The sequence below is a fragment of the Balaenoptera borealis genome (genome assembly GCF_965194805.1).
Source record: "Balaenoptera borealis genome assembly, chromosome: 3".
NCBI lineage: Eukaryota > Metazoa > Chordata > Mammalia > Artiodactyla > Balaenopteridae > Balaenoptera > Balaenoptera borealis.
Window position 1 is genome coordinate 73,223,637 of NC_138866.1, and position 13,617 is coordinate 73,237,253.

Genomic DNA, 13,617 nt, shown 5'->3' on the forward strand with positions numbered 1-13,617 from the left:
GGAAACCGACTAATGGTTCTAATGTTTTTTCCCAACCTTTCACTTCTCAGTAAAGTGCAGTTATCTGACTCCTTGTTTGTGTGCTAAGAAAATGATGACTCCTCTGAGAAGCTCTTAGCAATAATCGTTTTCTTCCTTGTTCCCTTATGTCTATTGGGTGGGGTCAGGCAGGAGAAACCATGGCAGAGATGGGCAGTAAGTCACAGTCTGCCCCGTAGGAGAGCTTCTGGCTTCCCACCAGTTTCACTGCTTGACATATGTGTAATAGTCAATAATATTTATTTTTTAATTACAAGAGTATGACAAGAATACACTTTTTTTTTTGGCCACGCTGTGCAGCTTGTGGGATCTCAGTTCCCTGACCAGGGATCAAACCAGGCCCCATGGCAGTGAAATTGTGGAGTCCTAAGCACTGGACCGCTAGGAAGTTCCCCAAGAATACACTCTTATTAAAAAACAGAGGGAAAACAAAAAACATCTTTTTACTTGACTCCTCTAGTCTATTCCCTTCCTCAGAAGTATCTGTCATTGTTGATTTGGGAAATTTCCTTCTCTATATAAGTCGTGGTTTGAAAATACATCCACAATTATTTGATACTATTCTTCAAAAGGTGAAGACTAATCCCCCACACCTTAAGTGTAGGAGGTACTTAGTGGCTTGCTTTCAAAGCATAGAGTGAGGCAGAAGTGGTGGTTTGTGGTGTCTGAGATCAGGACTGGAATGGTGTTGAGTCTTTCTCCTCTTTCTTGCTCTCTGGGACCACCTGCTCTGGGGGGAAACCAGCTGCCATGTTGCGAGGATACTCAAGTAGCCCTAAGGAGAGGCCCATGTGGTGGGGAACTGAGGCCTCCTGCCAACAGCCATGTGACTGAGCCATAAAGAAATTATTATAATATTAGGTTCTGCCTCTGGGGAGGGCACAGGTTCTCTTGATGTCAGGGTTCCCTGTTCTTGGGAATGAGCAGAGGACAGAGCACATAATCCCCAGGGACATTTTTCTGTTGACAAGGATACCTGAGGGTTTATACAACAGGTATATTTAGCTCCAGAGCTTGGGTTATGTGGTGGTTGCTTATATTTGCTGCACGAATTACCCTTCAGGATTAGAAGATTTATTATCTCAGCTGCTGGGAGAAAGCCGTCAACAGTCAACCCCCTTCGGGATTTCTTTAGCTGAAGAGCGCCCTTCTTCCAGCAGCCCACATCCAGTGATCGATGAATGAGTGGAAAGGAGCCCAGCCCTCTCACCCCAGCTCAGGAGAGCTCTGAAGGGTCATCCCATCTTCAGAGCTCCCCGCAGGACTGACTGAGACGTTCCCTTGAGACTGCATTCAGCTAGACTTCATCCTTTGCCCAACCCTGCTTCCCTCTCTTCCTAACAAACCTCCTACATGTTAATCTCCATCTCAGAGTCTGCTTCCTGGGAAACCCAAGCAGGGATAGTGGGTACCCAGGAGTGGTCTAAGAAAACAGATGATGAGACAGGGTTTTAGAGCTGGATTACTGGCCACCCAACTGGCATCACTGTTAGGAGTGGTTGCCTTTCAGGAATGAAATCAGCAAGTTTTTTTTTTAAAGAAAAATGTATATCTTTCTGTAATATTTGAATTATCATATCCATGTATCATATTGCTTTCATTTATAAATGGTTAATTGCAAATGTCTGAGATGTGGTATTATAAGCCATTTAAGTTTCATTCTTTACATTTTTTGTTTTAAAAATGATTGAATGCTATTTAAGAATATCGAGAAATCAGGAAAAGAAATGGGGAGAGGGTTAATATTTTGTTCCTGCCTTTGGGGCTTCAAAACATATGTCAATTAAATTCTAAAACTTCAGACAATGCAGCCTGGTAGAGAATCCATTTGTGTGTCTTTACCTGGCAACTTCTCCAGTCCCCACTCACCACCTCAGCCTCCCCAGTAAGAGGAGTCACCTCCTGGTGGGTTATGTGTGGGTATAAAAGGTGTGCGTGTGCATGTGTGTGTTGAGTGGTGTGGAGGGATAATGCCCTCTCCCCTGGGTTACACCCGGTCAAAGGGTACCACGTAGTGACTGACACAGCCTCCCCACGTTACCACTCAGAGCAGCCCTGAGCCCTTCTGGTGAGGCATAAACCTGATTTGGGGCTGACAGGGTCAGGGCAGTTTCTGGCATCAGTGAGTTCTCTTTCCACCGCGACGGCCTCCTTCTCTCCCTCCATGATTCTCTCTCAGGGGCCACATAAGTGGTCCTGCCAGCTGGTCTTGGTCAGGGAAACCCCAGCTCCTCAGAGATACTGTAGGAAACTTGGCTGTCAAAGGGACTCAGCTTCCTTCCTCTCAGGGGTCCTGCTTCTGTGTAAATGTGTAGGAGCAGAGAGATATGTTTGGGTTTGTTTGGATGCCTGAGAGCATCCAAGAGCTACGTACAATATCATATTCCAGTGGGTATATCAGAGGAGGCTGATGGGACACCATTTGCTTACAGAGTCTGAATCCAGGCCCTCATTCAGGTTAATATCCTTTTACTGTTATAACAATAATTCACAAAGGGAGAAATCACTCCGTTGTTAAATCCTGTTACATTCCTGGTAACCAGGGTTAGATTCGCCAGGAAATTACTAGGTTTGGTCAGTGCCCTCAGGTTACGTCTCTCTTTGTCTCCCTGGGAATGTCATGCCTTCCCGGAGAGTATCAATTCCTCAGAGGCCCTGGGGGAAGGTTAATGATTCTGCATCTCCAGCATTTTGGCTCAGACACAGGAAACATAACTGGACAGTGTGTGGGGCTGGGGAAAGGAAGAGTTCTTCCTTCTAAGTTTTATGCCAGCACTTCATGACTCTGCAGCTGTCTGTGGAACCCCTGCTCCTGCTGTGGGATCAGCTGTCCTCTTTCTGTCTTAGGATTAGTGGGGCCACTGGTTTCTCTTCACATCTGATTTGGAGATGCTAAGGGTGTGCCTCTAATCCAAGCCCTCTCAATTATCCCTAATGATTCAACAGAAATTTATTGCGTAGCCCTATGTGATGGCCAAATGACCCCACACTGCCTTAGGCTTAGAAAATTTATATGCCATTGGTAAACAACATCATTGCAGTGAAAAAACGAGGCAGGTGTCCAGGGGTGGAGAAGGTCATCCAAGAATCTGCTTATAGCTTCAATGCCTTCAGGGCATGAAGCCACAGGATAGCTAGGATGGAGCTAGGAAGGATCAGGGCAAGCTCTAAATAGGAGGAATAAAGAAATCTACATGTACTTAACTCATATCCTGGATGGCCTCTGGAAATAGGCTCCCAGCTCCAGTGCCCTGGTGGATAGCTGTCCATTGTAGTATTGTGGCATCTGAGTCTCTGCATGTGCTTCTCCCCTAAAGCTGTTCTTCCTCCTGAAGTTGGTGGCAGGTGGTACCACTGGGAAGTCAACTGGGGAGGACATAGCCCTTGTGAGTAGGAGGGATTCTGCCAGAAGGAGAAGTCATGGCCATCCTAGTGACTGTCACCAGGGAGGCGAGAGGCCATTAGGAGACTCCTGCCCCCAACCAAGACCTGCCTAGGGAGTCCAATTCCTTCCTTTTTCTGGGCTTCAAGGAGTCTATGCTCGAGGTCACTACTAGTGGTGGGGAAAAGTGGCTGCCTGACCCTCCTCCTCCACACTTGCTTATGGTAAGCTAGGCTATGTTAGATAATAAGCAATCCCCAAATCTCGGTGGCTTAACCCAATAAGAATTTCTTGCTTGTGTCACAGTCCAATGCAGGGTCTGTGGCACTCCTGGGCAGCTTTTCTTCAAGTAGAAACTCAGGAAGTCTGGCTGTTTCTATCTGGCAACTCCATCATTTCAGAATCCTTCACTTCCAACCATACAGACTGGAGAGAGAGGGTGAGCCAAGGTTCTTGTGGGACAGTTTAGGGGACAGGCACAGGCAGAAATTATGACATAGCTTCAGTATAGTCGTCAGGGAGGCTGAAGCTGCAGCCTTTCCACGTCTGCGGGAGAGGAAATGGGATGGTCAGCACCACACCAGTCCCTGTTATATTATTCATGCAGAGGCTTCAGTCCCCATGGTTATTGCAACTACTAACAGTTTTCAGAGGACCTTGCAGACCTGTCTCTCTCTCCATTACAGTGTATGCATTCTTGATTTTTTAAACCTTAATGGCCACCTGTGTACCAATGGCACATCAACATTCGATACCTAAGGCACAGCGTGATACCATGGCCACCACATTAGTAGTTGTTTCATGTTTGTTTAGCTGAATGAATGGAGAAGGGTAAGGACGTCTGAGTAGCCGTCTCTGAATCAGATTTGAAGAAAAGCCAGATTCAGAGGTCAGACTGAGCCAAAGGCAAGAAGAGATCACCACTTCTGCCTGCACATGGAAATGGCTCCAGAAATCCTAATCCTCTGGAATTCTGCTGTGGCACAGAGAGGCCAGAGTATATGAAGAACTGTGGTCAGTGGCAGACACAGAGAATTCTGGTTTAAAGGTAGTAACTCTTACCTCCCTGGCCTTGCACACAGGCCTGGTTATGATTCCCTGTGCTTGAGCCAACCTTGGGTTAATTCTCTTAGTCCTCAACATTCTTTTTTTTTTAATGATTTTTTTTTAATTAATTAATTAATTTATTTATGGCTGTGTGGGTCTTCGTTTCTGTGCGAGGGCTTTCTCTAGTTGTGGCAAGCGGGGGCCACTCTTCATCGCGATGCGCGGGCCTCTCACTATCGTGGCCTCTGTTGTTGCAGAGCACAGGCTCCAGACGCGCAGGCTCAGCAGTTGTGGCTCACGGGCCTAGTTGCTCTGCGGCATGTGGGATCTTCCGGGACCAGGGCTCGAACCCGTGTCCCCTGCATTGGCAGGCAGACTCTCAACCACTGCGCCACCAGGGAAGCCCTCAACATCCTTTTTGATTTGGTTTGCCCTTGTGTGTGTTGGCCTGGACTTGCTTCTCTGGATTGACTGATACAGAAGATCCTTGCTGGTCCTTGTCCTCAGAGTGAGGGCAGGTCCCTGAAGCCTGAGCTAGGCTGGGCCTGGCCAATGTGAACCTGGCTCTGGCAGGTGCTGAGTTGTAAACCTATTAGTGGCTGTCTGAATTATCAACACATTTGATCTGCCTGCTCTTCTTCTGTACTAGGATATTACTATTACTAGCAATAAGGAACTTTACCAATAAATGGAAAGGGCCAGGATTTAATGGTGTCCTGCTTACCTCTCTGTGGTGTGGGCTTTGGTCCTGTGTATTTTCACATGCTTTATTGAGGTATAATTGACAAATATAATTGTATATATTAAAGTATAAACATGACGACTTGATATACATATACATTGTGAAGTGATTACCACTGTAGAGTTAATTAACACATCATCACCTCACATGACTGCATCTTGGAGGATAACCTCTGAGTACTTGGAATATTCTTCCTGATAAGAGTGTTTTTGCATGCCTGAGGTTTTGGATACACTGTGTTAGTTTGACCTCTGGTGGGTTGGAGGCTGGGTAGCTAAGATCAGTTATGTGAGTGTTTTATGACTGACTCCCAATAAAAACTCTGGACACCAAGGCTTGGGTGAGTTTCCCTAGTTGACAACACTTTGCACATATTCAATATTGATGCTGGAATTAAGCATGACCCCATATGACTGCACTGAGAGGGGACACCTTGAAGCTTGTACCTGGTTGCTCTTGGACTTCATCTCATGTGCTCGGGCTTCAGTAGTTGTGGCACGTGGGCTCAGTAGTTGTGGCTCACGGGCTCTAGAGTGCAGGCTCAGTAGTTGTGGTGCATGGGCTTAGTTGCTCCGTGGCGTGTGGGATCTTCCCGGAAAAGGGATCAAACCTGTGTCCCCTGCATTGGCAGGTGGATTCTTAATCACTGAGCCACCAGGGAAGTCCCTAAATTAAATTTTTGACTTCTTTTTTTTTTTTATTGCTTGCTTGTTTGTGTGTATGAGGTGTGTGTGTGTGTGTGTGTGCGTGTGTGTGTTGAGTCATCTCAGTAGCAGGAATTTAAATTAAAAATCTGCATGAGGGCATAACATGGGGTCCAAATCCTTAGCCATGTTTTTCTTTTCCCCTCCATTGGTTTCTAACTTTGCAAAAGCTAATTTTCCTTGTAGTCTTCCAGGGGTCTATTTCTAGTTCATCTTTTAATTGAGGGGTAGTCATTTGGGGTCCCAGCTTCATGACTGGAGTGTCCCCTACTGGACTTTCTTCCTTGGGCAGACCTTTTTTTTGTCTCCTATATCCTGGGAGGCCATGGAAACAGAAGCTAAAGGGTTTGGCATTTGTCAAAAAGGATTTGGAAAATACCCACAAGGCAAAAGCTGACTGCAGGGCTCAGCTTACTTCTCAAGGCTCCTATTTTCACTTAGTTTTTTGGTTTAAGACTGTTTAACTTTCTTGCTTGGGTTTAAGATGATACATTAAAACTTTTTTATCTTTGATTTTTAAATTGTTTACCTCTGCTACATTGTGTCCTTGTGGTTTCTTCCTCTTTCTGGCTGTTTATACTGGCTCCCATAACCAAGGTCCTTTTTCTCTTCATACTTAAAATTTAAAAGGATGGATGAAATATGCTCAAGATTATTAAAATACATGATCACATGACTTCTTGCTAAAAAAAGTCAGAGCCTCCTCCCTGCCTACTGCATAATATCTAGACACCCAGTATTAATACTTTCCTTGTTTCATGCTGTCTGACCACTTCTTTTTATTTCCCAGTGGTTTTTCAGGTTGCTCTTTGAACCTTCTCTAAGCTTCCCATTATTTTTTCAATTGTTTCCATTTATTCTTAACTACTTGTCAAAATCCTAACTACCCTTCACAACCCAATTTAAATAGAGCTTCCTTCATGAACTCCTGCCTTGTCCACAAGGCTGGAGAAAGTAATCTTTTCCTTGCTCAGATCCTGTAACTAGTAAGAATAGTAGTGATAATAATATTAATAATGTTTATTATAAATATTAAGACCAATTTAATTATTATTAAATTATATTTATAGTACTTATAATCTATACTGTAATTAATATTCATTTGAAAATCATGTTTATTATTTATTATAGAAAATATACATAACTATACATAGTCTCTACTATGTATACTTTGCTTGGTAATTGACATTTTATCATGTCAATTCATCTTCACAACTAAGTATCATTATTTCCACTTAATAGATAAGGAAATGAAGGCCCAGAGAGTTTAATCACCAAGAATGTGCAACTAGTGATGGAGCGGGGACCTGATTAGGTCTCTCTGATACCAAAGACCATGCTGTCTTCAACACACTAGTAGCTTTTTTTTTTTTTTTTTTTTTTCACACTAGTAGCTTTTAACCAATTTCATGAAGCCAGTTCTGCAGAGGTGCTCAGGACTGCCAACAACCAACAGGGGATTAGGCAGAGGCCAAACAGTGAAAAACACTTTGAACAGTTTGAAAACCATTGTATTGGGTTAAATCACATACATTACTGGTATCTGGCCATTTTTGTATGTAAAAATGGCATTTAAAAAGTATGACTCAATCTAATACCACAGCCATCATGCCTGTGTTAGGCCTGGGAGAGACCTTGGAAGTCATGACTTGTTAGAAGTCCTGGTTGTATATCACAGGTGGTCACGCAGGTCCAGAGGAGACACCTAGCCTATACCAGGCACTCAGAATGTGCTTGCTGAGTTCAGTGGCTGCTCCAGAATTTCAATATGGGAGAAGCTGAAGGGAAGCAATCCAGATGGAAGAGGGGTCTTAAGGCTACATCTACAAAGCACTGGACTGAGAATGAAAAAACCTCAATTGACCATTTTAAAGAGGGAGTGAGGGCAAAGCTGAAGGAGATAACCGGGCAGCTCTGACCTTCAGAGGAGACATGGCTTAGCAGGGAGAGAGGCCCGAGGAGCTGGGATACACCCAGAGGGGTCTATTTTGGAACAGAAATTAGACTGGCCCAACTTGGAGGACTGATTTTGGGTGAATAGAGCACTTTGAGGAAAAGCTGTATTCCTAGGGTGGTCAGACAATGGAAAGCTTCTAATGATTGGGCTGGCAATTCAATGAGGGAAAAATGCTCCCTGGAGCACAGCCAGATTGCTCCTGCCCCAGGAAAAATGCTGGGTTCCTGGAGAATAACTGGGAAGACCCCACTCCCTGAGACCAGTGGGAAATCAGAGCAAGAGAGAGCCCAAGCCCGTCCCACAGGAGAGGAGGAGCTGGGCAGGCTTTGGCATCTACCACAGGCTGTGGGAGACAGGGAAGCAGGAATTGCCCTGCAGGGGCTGGGGAAGCGGAGGGAGGGGAGGGCGAATGTCAGAGCTGGGAAGAGGGAGGGACCAGACTTGAGAGGGATTGAGAAACATGACTGCTCTTGTTACGGGCTCTGGGATGTCTCAGGGTCACCATCCTCAGGGCTCTCGTGCCCTGAGTGGCTGCGGTCCAAGAGAGACCACTTCTGGTTCCCCGATTCCGGACTCTGGGCCCTTCTGTCTGTGGATCCCTGTTCTGATTCCAGATTCCCTGGGCCTCTAGATTTGAGAGACTGATACTAGCAGATGGAACTCTCTTTTGTTTGCTTAGCTGCCCCAGGGTCTGAAAGTCACACTCTCACTTTTCTTGTTTTACTTGCTCAGCCATGCCTGCTTCCCAGGGGGAAGGTCGAACTCAACAACTGGCCCCTCTCACTCCCCTGCTCTGTATTTGACACCAAATGACTCCCTCCTTACCCGCTTCCCTGCCCTCACCCCCTGTTCTGCATGTGGGGCAGCAGCTGGCTCTGCAGCAGGGTGGAGGACTTCACATTCACGTCCAGGATCTGAAATCAGAGCAAATGAAGGGTGGGGGAGGGGAGACAGTCAGTCCAGTGCGCGTTTTCACCGTGTTAGCAGATATATCACATTAGATAGTGGGTGTGATGGCCTCTGACATGAGAAGTGGAGAGAATCCTGGCTTTCTTTGACATGCGTGGCGGGGAGACACCCGGAAGATGCAGGAATATGGGGATCAGGTTGAGGACTCTGCAGACAGAAGACCCCAGAGTCTGCAGGATGTCTCCCCATGTCTCCAAGGGCACCAGTCAGAAAAGAATGTTTCATCTGGGGCGGAGGAGACATCAATCAGTGTGGGGAAGGCAGGCGTTATGGGCTGAATTATATACTCCCCAAATTTATATGCTGAAGTCCTAACCCCCAGTACCTCAGAATGTGACCTTATTTGGAAATAGGGTCATTGCAGATGTAGTTCAGATGGAGTCATCCTGGAGTAGGATGGGCCCTAATCCAATATGAATGCTATCCTTATAAAAAGGGGAAACTTGGAGACACACACACGCAACACACACACACACACACATGGAGAACGGCATGTGAAGATGGAGGCAGAGATTGGGGTGACGCTTCTATAAGATGGGAACGCCAAAGATTGCCAGCAAACCACCAGAAGCTAGGGGAAAGGCAAGGAACAGAATCCCCCTCATAGCCCTCAGAAGGAATTGACCCTGCTGATGCCTTGATCTTGGACTTCTGACCTCCAGAACTGTGAGACAATAAATTTCTGTTGTTCAAGCCACCTGGTTTGTGGATTTGTTACTGCAGTAACACAGCTGGATTTCAGGGTTAGAGCCTTGGGCATTAAGCATCCCTGACAAGGAAGGGAGTCATTCCCTTCTCTGTGCCCCACATTTATTGTGATTATTTGGTTCTATATTGGACACTCCCTGCAGACTGGTAGCTCCTGGATGGGGGGGACCACAACTGCAATGTAGATACTCTTACCTCCAACTCACAGATGGGGGACTGAGGCTCAGAGTGCAGGCATCTGGCCTTGCTCTCTGCGGGTGAGTCTGTGAGTGGAGGGTGGACGTATGGGAGCTGAAGACCAGCTCTGGGCATGGAAGCCGAGGCGGAGAGTCGCACAGAAGGTGAGGATGACGTCCAACCCGCCCCACCCGGCTTCCCCAGGCCTCCCCTTGTCCCAGACCTGCTCACTGCTCCCCACGGTACTTTCCGTCAAAGGATTGATCCCTGGCACGCACACCAGGAAGTCAACACCCCTGCAGTGTTCCAGGACCTGTGGGGAGAAGGGGATATTAGAGGACAAGGGTCGGGGAGTGAAAGGAGGTTTCTGCTGCAGTGGGAGGTGATTCCTGTTTGCTCTCCCTGGGGCTGTGCCAGGTCAGACCCAGGAGAGGACCACACCAAACGAGGATGGAGAGCCATCTCTTTCAGGAAGCAGGCACTGAGCTTCAGGACAAGAAGGGGTGGAGTTACACCCCAGGTACCCTTTCATGTCCTCCTCCTAGTCCCAGACACTCCTCATTGGCACTGCTTCCTGAAGTTTCACTGTCAGCTCTCCTTTTCCGCAAGAACACTAGCTCTGACCGTACAATCAGGATTCCCTTCTCTACAATGTTCCGAACCCCTTCATATCCCTTCTCAGGGATCTTCCAGGAGGGCCTGGCCAACCTCTCACACTGCAGCTGGTGGTTATAACCAGACTCTTCTCCTCCACCAGCGTGCTGCCTACCCCACATCTACCCAGATCCTGTCCATGTGCACTCCTCCCCACCCCCACCCCCCCAGCATCTCCTCTTCCTGCCCACATCTGTTGGAGACTGTGGGCCTCCTGGACAGGGGCTGAATGACACATAGTTGACTTGATTCGTGTCATGGTGCCTCTTCCCTAGTACTGGTTATAAGCAGCAGTATCCCCGTGGCCCCGTCTGTACCTCCTTGAATGCCTCTCACCGTGGCTACCAGCCGCTCCCGGTCCTTGCCCTTCCCCACATGGCACATTGACGTGCCATCTCCCTGGTTGGGCTAGAACTGGGGTGGTCCGGGCATCACCCCAGAAAGCTCAGCCTAGAGCCTGCTTTTCTAGCCCTTCTAATGGTTTTCTGAACACAGACTTTCCCATAAGAAATCTTTTCTGTTTAAACTAACTGGAGTAGTTTCTGCTGCCTAGAATCAAATCCTGACATATGCACACATAGATTCAAAAATTATTTATTCATTGAGACCCCTAGGATAATAAATACTTACTTCACAGTCTTGCTGTGAAGGTGAGGACCAAGCAAGTTAAGGTGTGAAAGGGCTTTGTAAACTGTAAAGTGCCTAAAATATAAGCAGTTCTGTAGCTTCTTATAAGGGGTGATGTGTGTTTCATCATTCTATCCCTTCCCTTGAGAGACCTCTGGCCTCCAGCCTCTGGAGGCACCTCACCCCTGCTTGCAATGTCCTGCCTGGGCTGCTTTTCATCCCCCAGCCTCTTCCAGACTTATCTTTGTTTTCAGTGCATTAAAGGAATCCTTTCTGACCCCCCAAAGCTGACTTATTGTCTCCTCCATGTGACCTAGTGGCCCCTGTGCTTATTCCCCTTCTAGCATTTATCTCACTAACTCTAAGTGACTGTGTTGCATTTATCACTTTTAACAGGGTGCCCACCACCTAGTAATTGCTTAATAGATATTTGTTAAAGGAATGAAAAAAATGAATGAATTGAGATTTGGCTGCAGTGAAATAGTGATGTTGTAGGGGCCCCACTAGACCCATGAGTTAAATTCCTTAGTCACACTCTTCCCCTCTGCTGTCCAGTTGTGTCAGTTCAGCTCTGGTCTGGAAACATTTACTTTCAAGTAGCCATTCTTGGTTTTTAAGTGCTCAGGCTTTGAATGGCATCAGGACTTGTGTACACAGTGAACTTGTGTTTCCCTGATGTTTAGGATTCTGACCCTCTGCTCAAATCTCCACAAATCTATAGCTATGAACTGATTTACATAAAACCAATTCCCTTATTTAAGCACTTAAACTTTAGTAAATCTTAGGCAAATGTCAAAGCAGATAATGCTTTCGAAGCAAATATACACCAATTCATAATCTTTTTTCTCAGAAACTTAGCTCCTATGGTTCTTATTCATTCATTATGGTTCCTTACCTCCCCTTCAGCCAAGGATTCAAAATAGAAGGGTTTCCTTTCCTCCTACTTAACTTTTTGTCAGTGTCACTCCAGGCAGTTTATTCTTAAATCTCTGGGGCTTCATCTTGTCCAAGGACAGAATCACTTTCTCTCCTTTCTCCAAACCATTTCTCAGTCTTTTTGACAAGGAAGAATCTGCTTGGGGAAGCAAAAGGCTAAGCATTTCTTCTTATTTTCTCTCTCTCTGCTTCTCTGCTCCCATCACATCTTTATTTTGGAAAAAAGATACAGAATCTAGGAGTATACTAGTTTCTTCATTCTTTCAACAAACAATTAATGGGAACCTACTATGTACAGGGCACACAGAATACAAAGATGACTCTATCATAGTTTTAGTTTTGGTACTCAAAGCTCTCATATTCTGAACTGGGCCTGCAGACAAAAAATTGTTATTATCCATCGTGTTAGGAGATAAATATTATTAACACAGTTTTATGGTGGCAAAAGGGAAGGAGGGGTACCTCACCTAACCTTAGGGTCGGAGTGGTTAAATAAAATATCCTGGGGAAGACAATACCTGAGTGGACTCAGGAAATGGAGCTTCTATTATTGTTATTATTATTATTTTTAACTTCTTTATTGGAGTAAAATTGCTTTACAATGGTGTGTTAGTTTAAGCTGTATAACAAAGTGAATCAGCTGTAAGTATACATATATCCCCATATCCCCTCCCTCTTTGGGTCTCCCTCCCACTCTCCCTATCCCACCTCTCTAGGTGGTCACAAAGCACCGAGCTGATCTCCCTGTGCTATGCGGCTGCTTCCCACTAGCTATCTATTTTACATTTGGTAGTGTATATATGTCAATTCTACTCTCTCACTTCGTCCCAGCTTACCCTTCCCCCTCCCCATGTCCTCAAGTCCATTCTCTATGTCTGCGTCTTTATTCCTGTCCCACCCCTAGGTTCATCAGAACCTTTTTTTTTTTTTTAATAAATTTATTTTATTTATTTATTTTTGGCTGCGTTGGGTCTTCGTTGCTGTGTGCGGGCTTTTCTCTAGTTGTGGCGAGCGGGGGCTACTCTTCGTTGCGGTGCACGGGCTTCTCATTGCGGTGGCTTCTCTTGTTGCGGAGCATGGGCTCTAGGCACGTGGGCTCAGTAGTTATGGCTCGCGGGCTGTAGAGTGCAGGCTCAGTAGTTGTGGCTCACGGGCCCAGTTGCTCCGCGGCATGTGGGATCTTCCCAGACCAGGGCTCGAACCCGTGTCCCCTGCATTGGCAGGCGGATTTTCAACCACTGTGCCACCAGGGAAGCCCAGAACCATTTTTTTAAGATTCATGCTTTTTTTAAAAAAAGGTAAATGTTCACTGTAAATTTTTAAAAAAAATATTTGGGAAAATTCCTGAGAAAATACAGGGAAAAGTTGTGAAAGGCTTCAAAGTGGATCCAACTATGAAATGGGTTGGGTGTCTTCAATGGAAGACCAGGTTTTGCCTAGCACACTCTTCCAGGTGATGGGATCCTGTGGGGTCACTACACCTTTCATTGCCTTTGAGCTATTTACAACTCCATGAGTTATAGATAACTGAGAGCAATGCAAATGATTCCCATCCATAGATGCAAATAGATGGTATCTGGAGCAGAGTCAGTTGATTTCCCTCCCCCACTGTGGAAGAAATCAGCTTTGCATCTATTAAGCAAATTTATGTTAGTCTTCCTTATGGTCTCTCTCT

At 45.9% G+C, this 13,617-nt stretch overlaps 1 long non-coding RNA gene across 2 annotated transcripts in view; it reads left to right on the forward strand.

Annotated features, from left to right (window-relative positions):
- LOC309626027 overlaps nt 1-13,617 on the forward strand; it is a 66,792-nt gene that overhangs the window by 27,998 nt on the left and 25,177 nt on the right. The gene's annotated exons all lie outside the window — the stretch shown is intronic.